The following is an 11175-nucleotide window of genomic DNA, read 5'->3' as shown; positions in this document are numbered from 1 at the left end:
AAACGGAGCCACTCGGGTGCAGGACGCAGACCTGGCTCAGTGCTCCGAGCTCGCTGCATCCTGGAACTACTGAAGCTGCGGGAGAGGGAAGAAGTCGGACTGCTAGGGCTCCGTTTATGGCCCACAGGGCTGAGGGGGCAGCATATAATACGGCTGATCCCAATGCTCACAGCAGAGACTTCGGAGAAAAGACTGAGGGAAGAAGGCTGAAAATGGTGGTTTAAGCCCTCCCTGCCGAGCAGAGAACGGAAGCCTAGGCAGTGAGACTAGCCGCCCCCTCCCCACCCTCCCAGAGCTCGCCCCGCCCCCACCTGCCCAGTGCTAGAAGCAGAACAGTAGCAGTGTCAGATCAAAAGAACAGAATATTTGCTGTTCTGAGAACTGTGGACCACAGACACAGATTCGCAGCCCAACTAGTCCGGCAAAGGGGAGGGAGCTGTGGAAGCGGGACCAGCTGTGGTGGTGGTCGCCGCCATTGCTCTGGGCCACCTCTCACAACTCACCCTGCCCCTGGCCACACCTATCTGGGTGGATCCCTGCAGGAGTAAACAGAACTGCTGAAACATACGGGCTCTGATCTGGTGCAGAAAGAGCTTTGGAACTTCAAAAGCTCCCCGCATCCCCACAGGGACGTGGCGCCCTATGACCGAGGCGAACTGTTAACAGAGAAGCTCGTCTCCCAGGGAATCCCCCCATTGTGTGAGAAGCTGGAATAGTGCAGAGAAAACATAGCACTACTGTGTGAGAGAGGGAAGAAAAAGGCTGCAGTCAGAGAGAAAATAAAACATTCTACCAACAAATACTGGAAAACAAAAGAAAGAACTCTTCCTATCAACCTGTTGCAGAAGCCACTCCTGTAGATGTCTAGGAAGAGAAATAATAAATCAGTAATTGCCATGAATAACCAAGGCAACAAGACAGCTCAGAAAGAAAGTGAAAAGTCTCCAGAAAAGGAACTTAAAGATATGGTAATATGTGATTTAAATGACAGAGAATTCAAGATTGCAGTTCTGAAAAAACTCAACAAGATGCAAGAAAACACAGAAAGGCAGTTTAATGAACACAGAAACGCAATCAAAGAACAACATGAGCATTTTAAGAAAGAGATTAAAATTTTAAAATAGAACCAAATGGAATTTCTGGAGATTAAGAACTCAATTGAAGAAATTAAGAATGAAATAGCCAGCTTAGGTAGTAGAGTTGACCAGATGGAGGAAAGAATCAGTGACATCGAAGATAGAAACCTGGAAATTACACAGATGGAAAAAGAGACTTGAGACTTAAAAGAAATGAAAGAACTCTACAAGAACTTTCTGACTCTATCAGAAAGAGCAATATAAGAATAATGGGCATACCAGAAGTAGAAGAAAGAAGAGAAGGGAACAGAGAATATATTCAAACAAATTGTTGATGAGAACTTCCCAAACTTGTGGACAGAACTGGATCCTCGAATCCAAGAAGCAAATAGAACACCTAATTACCTCAATCCCAACAGGCCTTCTCCAAGGCACATTGTATTGAAGCTGTCTAAAATTAACACCAAAGAAAGAATCCTCAAGGCAGCCAGGGAAAAGAAGACGGTAATCTACAAAGGAAAGCTCATTAGATTATCATCAGATTTTTCAGCAGAAACTCTGCAAGCCAGGAAGGAGTGGAACCAAATATTCAAGCTATTGAAAGAGAGAAATTATGAGCCAAGAATAATATATCCAGCAAAGATCTCCTTTAGATATGAAGGAGGAATAAAGACCTTTCCAGACATACAGAAGCTGAGGGAATTTTCTAATACACGACCTGCACTACAAGAAATACTAAAGGAGGCTATTCGACCACCATCAACAGGGACAATTTGTGGCAACATAAAAAGGGGGAGAGTAAAGGCCTGAACTGGAATATTGGAATGGAGAAAGTAAGCATGCTGAAGAAAATGGAATACTCTAAATATCAAACTTTCTTTTAAATAAACTTAAGGGTAACCACTCAAAAAAAAATCCAGAACTGAAATATATACTGTAATAAAAGAAGAAACAGAGGGAAACATCATAGAATACCACCACACAGAAATAATAGACAACAACAAAAAGGCAAAGAAACAATGGAGAAACAGCCTTATCAGAAAACTAAAGATAGAATGAAAATCCTCACCTATCAATCCTCACCTATCAATAATCACCCTAAATAATCACCCTAAATGTAAATGGACTGAACTCACCAATAAAGAGACACAGATAGCAGATTGGATCAAAAAACTAAACCCAACCATATGCTGTCTACAAGAGACACATCTCAGCTACAAGGACAAGCATAGACTCAAAGAGAAAGGGTGGAAATTGACACTCCAAGCAAATGGTACCCAGAGAAAATCAGGTGTACCATAATGATATCAGATGAAACAAACTTCAGGGTGAAAAAGATAACAAGAGACAAAGATGGACATTTCATAATGGTAAAGGAGACTATACAACAAGAAGACATAGCAGTCATCAATATGTATGCCCCCACTCAGGGAGCACCGAAATATACCAAGCAACTACTAACAGAACTAAAGGGAGAAATTGACCAAAACACAATTATACTAGGGGTCTTAAATACATCATTGACAGTTATGGATAGATCATCCAAACAGAAAATAAATAAGAAATAGCAGCCCTAAATGAAACATTAGATGAAATGGACATAATTGACATATATATAGCACTTCACCCTAAAACATCAGACTATACATTCTTTTCGAGTGTACATGGAACATTCTCAAGGATAGACCATATATTGGGACATAAAATCAGCCTCAGCAAATTTAAGAAGATTGAAATCATACCAAGTATAGTCTCTGATCACAAGGCTTTGAAATTGGATATCAACTGCAAAAAGGAAGCAGGAAAAAACACAAATACATGGAGATTAAACAACATACTTTTAAAGAATGACTGAGTCAAAGAATAAATTAGAGGAGAGATCAAAAGATACATAGAAACAAATGACAATGTAAATACATCCTACCATAATTTTTGGGATGCAGCGAAAGGAGTTTTCAGAGGGAAATTTATATCATTACAGTCCTATCTCAAGAAACAAGAAAAATCCCAAACAAAAACTCATAGACACAGACAATATGAATGGTTTTTGGTGGTTACCAGAGGGTAAGGGGGGAAGGGGTGGTAAATGAGGGTAAAGGGGATCAAATATATGGTGATGGAAGGAGAACTGACTCTGTGTGGTGAACACACAATGGGATTTATAGATGATGTAATATAGAATTGTACACCTGAAATCTATGTAACTTTACTAAAAATTGTCACCCCAATAAACTTCAATTTAAAAAAAAAGATTATAAACAGAAATGTATGTTAATAGGTAAGGCAGGCATATGAGGTGTTATGAAAAAATTTTCTCTGCATTTCTGAGAAGAATTTTCTGTTGTTTCCTATCTATTTTCCAAAAACAAAGGAAGTCCTTATGTTTTCCATATTTCATGGTATTTGTGTATACGCTTGTTAATATGAGTAGAATGGAACTTAGGAAAAAAATCTAAGCTTGGATTTGGCTGGGATGGCATACCATATTCTCCTTTCATCTAAAAGATCTGTTTTTTCCCTTTTTACTTTATACTCAACATATAAAAACCATTTTAAAAATGCATGAAGCCCAGGGGTTTTCAGGTGGTCTGTTCTAAAATATAAGCATTGATTTTATCATATTTTATCAGGGTGTTTTGTCAGTTTTGCTGAAGGGGCAGATTATTCTGATATTTTCCCCTTTTTTATGCCACCTACCATTCTTAAGGATATTAAATAATGCTGTTGCCTTAGCTCTGAGTAGAAAGAAAAGTAAAGCATCTGTTTGGAAATAATATTAATATGAATCTTGACTCTGTCCCTGTCTACTTATTTGACCTTAGGAAACCACACAACCTCTGTGAGCTTTTATTAACACATTTTACATTGAATACAACAGTTGTGCAGTTCATGTTAAGGTTTAAAAGAGGTAATGTAACTTATGGAAAGCTTCCAGTACTATTCCTAGAATTTAGTAGATGCTCAATATAAAGTAGCTTATCATATATAAGTTGTTATATGATTATAAATACTTGATATAATCTATAAATCATTAAACCTACAAATCACCCCTATGAGTGGTAGGATAGGTATTTTATCCTCATTTAAAAATGAGAAACTAAAGAAGCTTCTTTTACTTAACATTGTCTTATTTCCAGTGTAACCTTATTCTGTAGCAGAACCAGATGGCTAAGAATATTCTGGAACTATGGATCGTGGCCCCAACGATATATATTTTTTTATTCCAAGAAAGACAAGGTAGGTTAGGAGATGACGGTATAGAGTTAATCCATAAACTATTTATAACCATGTTCCAAATCATAATTAGAAACAAATATGCATCAACCATTTTATTATTATAAGTACTCATGTAATAAATATGGCAAGACATGTTTTTTTAAAGGACAGGTATCTGCAGTAATTTTTCTGCATAAATTGTCAGAATTTGAAAAAAAATGAAAAATATGTCTTATAAAGGTTAGGCCTGTGGTCTCCAAGCTTGTGAGGAAGAGATAATTTCCAGATTTCTGAAACTTTTAGATCCCTGAGGACAGTTCTGAGAATAAAGTATACTGAAAGCTGTGAGGGGAAGGACAAAAATGCTATCTGCCTTCACATCCCCACTGCGGATCCCAACAAACTAAACATGTGGGAGTGAGGAAGCAGTCACTAAATGGCTTGGAGAGCTGCTCGGAGATCTGCCAGGTAAAACCTCCAAGGTCCTTCTGATCGATGGATCCAATCCATTGGCCAAGGACCCCTAAACTTAGGGCCTTGTGAACATGTGTCCACTTTCTGAAATGGGCATGTGCTCTCTAAAGTCTCCATTTTTGAATCGTAAAAATATATTTTTAATCTGATATATTTAATCTGCTACAGAGATAAGAACAATTATTTTAGATATTCGCCTAGACCCATATACATACATGCTATGATTCAGGTTTAAATCATCTGAACAAACTGAAGACCTGCCTCAAATTTGGTAAAGGTAAAGGTAAATTAAAGGTAAATTTACCCACCTGGTCATGCATTCAAATAACGATATCTTTGGTGACTATTGCATAGTAGTGCTGCCAGAAAGAACAGTGTTAAGTTCATCCATTAGGAGCAGTACTCTCTTTCTTGTTAAAGTAAATTAGTAATACATAGCTTGAATCTGTTATATCAAGTGGCAAACATTCTGCTTTTTAAGTAGCTAACGATTAGAATTTTTCAAGTTAGTCATTCTGCTCATTTACATAAGGAAAAAAGACCCAACACCACAGTTTAATAGGAAATTATTCACATATTCTAAAAATTTGGTAAAGGTAAATTTACACAACATAAAAAGGAAACTAAAATGTAAAATAGAGACTATATGGTGAGTTTCTTACAGAAGTTATACAACAAAGGCGAGAGAGCACTATGGTAGATACATAGATACATCTATGTACAAAGATATGTGTGTATACATACACGTTTCCACAGCTACTGTATATCTCTGCATATCTATATGACGTACATAGAGCTACCACATGCATGGCAGGGGATACTTTGTGTTCTAGTTTGAGTTCTACATTTTATAGATGGAGGAAATTAAATGGTTGATAATTTACCCAAAGTCATACTGACAATTAGATTTGAATCCAGGTCTGTTTCACTCTGAAACGTCTGCTCTTTCAGCTATAATATGCGTCCTCCACATGTAAATCTGGGCCATTGCAATCAGCATAGCCAGATGAGTGAGATGGTTCCAGAACAAATGAAATAATTAACATTTCACTGTGTGGGCTTCCTAGCTTCCTTTCAGGACCCTTCTCCTGTTATTCCCCCAGACACCCTGTATCCCTGCCCCTAGCATAACAAACATACCACCACTCAGATTCCTATTTCTCAGCCTCGTGTAAACCTGGCCACCAGCTGGCAGGACTCTCCATTCACTCTGCTTGCTGTGTGTACACCATTCCCTCAGGGCCGGCGTCTCTGTTTTTCAAAGTGATTAAACTGTTGCTGAGGACCATGCAATAGTGTGTTACTCCATTCCCCAGAGTACATTTAAATTTACATTTTAACAGTGACATTCTGAAGGTACTAAGAAATTTGGTATAACAATGGCAAGATCATAGGAAAGACATTTTTTTTGGAGAGTCAGGTCTTTAAATGGATGTCAGTCACCTATACCTCCTTGTCAGGCCTATCTCTCACTAATAACATTCTTCATCTATAAATCAATTCCAAAGAGGAAAAATGTGTTTTTTAATCTAAAAGATTTATATAAAACGTCACAGATATCACGTATAGCCAACCAACAACCAAATCATTGTTCTTTCCTGAGTAAGACGAAAGTGACAACCACTACACTATGGAAACAGATTCATTGCTCCTTCCTGAGTCCGCACTGCTGATATTTGAAATCTCAGCAGTTAGTTCTCAGAGGCTGCATGCCTGGACCAGAAGTTTGAAATAGATCTCCCTACCAACTCTTGGTGGCTCAAAGAAGGCTCTGGCTATTTAGATTTTATGTTCCTAAATATCAAAAGCAGATTTTCTAAATTAATTAATCATAAAAGGAGAAGGAAAAAAAACACCCACATTCCTGTTTTTCACCAAGGCTGATGAACTTGGTCCAAATAACTCCAAAACTACAAAAAGAAGAGAAAAGCAAAAGAAAGAAAACTAGAAACAGCAATGTGAGGAGATAAAATACGAGTTTGGAATAAGTTCTTCTGTTTCCAAAATAATTTTTAGTGACTCTGGTCATCAGATGGAAGTATTAATACCCCCCAACCCCCCAAAAAATATTTAGGTGATAAGGCAGGCTGGTGCTTTGAACACTGGACTTTAGACTCTTCAGCCAGGGTTCCTAAGCTCAGTGAAATCCAAGCTCTTAGCTGAGTGACTTTAGATTAGTTGCTTAATTTCTCTGTATCTGTTTTCTTAAAGTGGGGATAATGATAGTAATCAATCTCAAGGGGTTATTATGAAGGTAAAATGAGTTAATAGAGGTGAAATTGCCTGGAACAGGACCTGGCATAAGTAAATACTAATTAGGTGTTAGGTATTATGATAATTGTTAGTACTATTGTTACTATCACCAGCTCGTAGACTGGAAAGTCCAACAATCTAAAGGCAGAAGAAGGGGCAGTACCCCTACTTTTTTACATTTTTTAAAAACACCAGTATAAAATGCCAATATAATTTTGACTCATGGTGTTGGATTTCTTGGCTTAAAATACACTCTATATCAAACAAGTTCTCTGCCTGTCTCACCCTCCCAAAGAAAAGTGTGTGCTCTGAGCCATCTTATTTATATAAATGGCTACAGAGTGATTAGATAAACATTATAATTAAATGTCCTCATCCAGAAGTTTTTGCTTTTGTTTCAAGACTAATGGAGGTGATCAATCTTCCTTACATGAGAAGAGCCTGTGGCTGTCTTCTGGAAAACATAATTTGATAGAACTCCCTTCAACATTATTACTAATTTTAGTCCCTGGGGTGCAGATGATCTCCCTTTGTCTTGGTAGTTATTATTAGTACCTTCCTGTGTGCACTGAGCAGTAATGGTTTCTGACTCATTTTTTTTTTTTTTGAAGTTTCTCTTTATGGACTAAATTAGCCCGAGTGCTGTGTAGCAAATGAGGTACTAATATAAGGCATAAAATCAGAGAATGATGATCTATCTGTAGAAGCCAAACATGTCTTTTATTCTTATTCTTTTTTTCTATTTCAAAAGTATTTTGAAAGACCAAAATAATAAAACCATACTATAGAATATTTGTAAAATAAAAAACAAAAAAGAAATTTTTCATAGTCTTTCCACCACAGTTACAGTAATTTTTTGACAGTTCTTTCAGTAGTTCTTAATATGTATATTTTCAATATATTAAAAAGCATACAATGTTTTAATCTTTTTTATATAGCACCATAATGTAAGCATTTTCTATGTTGCTACATTACTCTTCATAACCATCATTTTTAATGGACCTACTCATAGTTTACCTACTCATGTTTTACTGCTAAACATTGAATTTGTTTCTATTAAGATGAATATTTAAATAATACCGTGTTAAGTCTTTTATCAATACATTTATTTCCATACTTTGGATTTTATTCTTAGGAGAGATTTTCTAGGTAGTTATTCTTTCTAGGAAATCATATCAACATATACTATACCATATTATGAAGAAAATGGTTTTTCAAAAATATGCAAAATAACTGTAAAACACCACCATTAGTAGCTAAAAATATGAATACTCTCTCCAATAAATGCTTCTTAAGTTTTTCTCATCTGAACTTCATCCCCATTCATACAGCAGTATCCTCTCCTTGGTCTCTAAATACATAACTCTAGAAGTATTTCTCACTCGCATGGCACTCTGTATCATATACTTGTATGTGATAGCACTTACGTCAACTATAATTATTTGTTAGTATTTAATGTCTCTTACAATACATAATATGCTCGATGGGGACAGAGCTCCCATCTATGTTGTCACTTTTACACTCAAGTGTCTGGCACACAGCAGGCAGTCTTGTTTGTTCATTTATTGATTTAACAGTTTAAAATTATTTTGTAGAGAGTACTAGCTCAGTGCTATGGGGGATATATAGAAATATAGGACAGTCTCTGCCTTTAAGGAATTGCTATAATAATAATAATAATCCTTTACTCTTGTTTTAATTTAATAGTCATAGGAGAAAGTTCATGGACTTTAAAACCAAATAGACCTGAGTTTGACCTCCATTTACCATTCATTGGCTATGTGACACTGGGTAAATTATTTAACTTGTTGGAGCCTCAGATTGATCATCTGTAAAGCAGGGGTAACAATTGTTCCACAGGTTATCATGAGATTGAAATGATGTAATGTATATGCACTTTTTGCTATAGCTCCTAGAAATTGAAAGACATTAAATAATTACTTGTTGAATGAATGAATAAAGCCTTGCTAATTTTTGCTGTCCTTTCTTTTTTTTCTCTTCAGTTTGTTCACTTTCTTCCCTTACCATTGTCCCAGGCAATAATCAGGACTTAAACAGTCCATAGCTAGGTTATTGCTCATTCCAGCACTTCCTATCACCACCTTCTAACCTATCGTCACATAATTCTTCCTAAAGCTTTGTCATTATTCCCAATGGCCTTTTTACCAAATAAAACTTGTAAGTTTTAAGGCTCTCTGTCACTTGGTCCCATTGAATCCATTCTATCACCTGCTCTTGCAGAACTCGCAGAAAGAATGAAGAGAGAAAAATGCCTAGATATGCAATAATAATAAACTCAAGCGACAGATACAACAGAGATGGAGTAATAACTTAGGGTTTATTTCTTGTATGAAATCTTTCCAGATTCCCAAGGTAGTCTGTTACTTCTTTCCTGGACCATCATATATATATATACATATATCTGGTATAAATACTACATCATGTGAATTATTTAACTATGCATTGCCTCTAGCTCCCTCCACATTTATTGATCCAAAATATTCTATGTGTAGCCACTATATACAAAGCAAATTAATAATCACTGAGATTAGAGAGTAGAGACCATCTCACATTCATTTTCATACTATCAGTGCTAACACAATACAAAGAAGATCAATGGATGTTGAAGAAATGAGCCAAGTAAGTAAGAGAATGTATGAACAGGATGGCAAACCTACTTATTATACCCTCAACATTTTGCTCTATTCTACCTTCGAGTTTTGTAGGTTCCTTTTTTCTTAAAATGGAAATTAAATTTGGTTACATGAGTACTGATTTGAAGAGCACCATCTGGCCCTAACTAGCTCATCCTATGGCTTGTCATAGGACTGGAATTTCCCTCATAAAACTTATTGTTAGACAGAAATTACAAAACAATGCAAGCACACAACGCCAGTTGAATACTTCAAAATATACAGAGAAAGCAAACATTCCTTCCTCAAAATATTTTCTGCTGTCCCCTAAGTACTATAAATTTGGTAGGTATCCTATTAGATTTCTTATTCTCTGTGTATTTCCCATATACTTCCTATGTATCTTGCAGGGTTAGGACACTGTCTCTACAAGGCTGTTCTCAGGGGCTTACCCAAGGCCTCTAACTAGGATAAAGGTGTAGATAGATTTTAATCCCAACCTTTTTAATAAAGTTACTATAAGCTTCTTAAAATTACAAGATAAAGTGGTGCTTCAATGAGATGCAGCAAAACTCATCTCTAGTCAAGATTTTTTTCTTTCTTTGTTACATACTTGTAATGGGAAATTGTTATAACCAAAATAAGCACTTTTATGCTAATAAGCTCTAAAATAAAATCCATTTTACCTCGTAAGCATAATATTATTCTGATATTTGTTATAAATTCCTCTGTTTTTATATATATTTCCTGTTAGTAATTCAAAACTGGTTGAAGATAATATCTAAGAGACTTAAACAAAATAATAATTTATCTAAACTCACCTATATTCTAAATATTAATCAGAAAAATTACTCTGGGCAAATCAGTGACCTAGAATTTAGTACAGTGTCAAAAGTACCCAACTAAGTGTTAGATGTCTTAGATGTTAGCCCAAGTTCTCCCATATGGGCAAGCTATAAACCTTTCTGAGTCTCAGTTTATTTTTCAGCTGTAAATAGAGGTGATAGTCATTCATTTATGCAACAAATAGTCATTGAACATCTATTTTGTACCAGGAACTGATCTGCACCCTGGGAAACAGTGATCAAAACAGACTAAATCCCCTCCCCTTATGAACCACTTACTCTAGAAGGGTAACAGACAATAAATTAACTGATAGGTAGAGGTACCACAGAACATAAGCATGTTACTCGGTGCTGGTACAGATGCAGACCACGGGGAACTCTCATACACTGCTGGTGTGAATGTGAAATGGTACAACCACGTTGGCCATTTCTCATAAAGTTAAAATACACTCTTGACACATAACCAAGCAATCCTTTTTCTAGGTATTTACCCAAAAGAACATGGAAACAGTTTAAATAAAGACCGGCACATGCAGGTCTTTATTTAGCTCCAAAGTAGAAACAACCCACATCTACCAATCTGTGATTGGACAATTCGTGGTACGTTCACACCATGGAATACTACACAACATAAAAAAGGGACAAACAGATACATGTAGCAAAATGAGCAAAATGCTC

At 36.3% G+C, this 11175-nt stretch overlaps 1 protein-coding gene across 14 annotated transcripts in view; it reads right to left on the bottom strand.

Moving 5' to 3' along the window:
- The window catches only part of SLC4A10 (solute carrier family 4 member 10), a 264790-nt gene that overhangs the window by 51928 nt on the left and 201687 nt on the right, over nt 1-11175 (bottom strand). The gene's annotated exons all lie outside the window — the stretch shown is intronic.

The sequence above is a fragment of the Rhinolophus hipposideros genome, assembly GCF_964194185.1.
Source record: "Rhinolophus hipposideros genome assembly, chromosome: 6".
NCBI lineage: Eukaryota > Metazoa > Chordata > Mammalia > Chiroptera > Rhinolophidae > Rhinolophus > Rhinolophus hipposideros.
The sequence above is the reverse complement of the archived record's forward strand: the minus strand, read 5'-3'. Positions and strand labels throughout refer to the sequence as shown.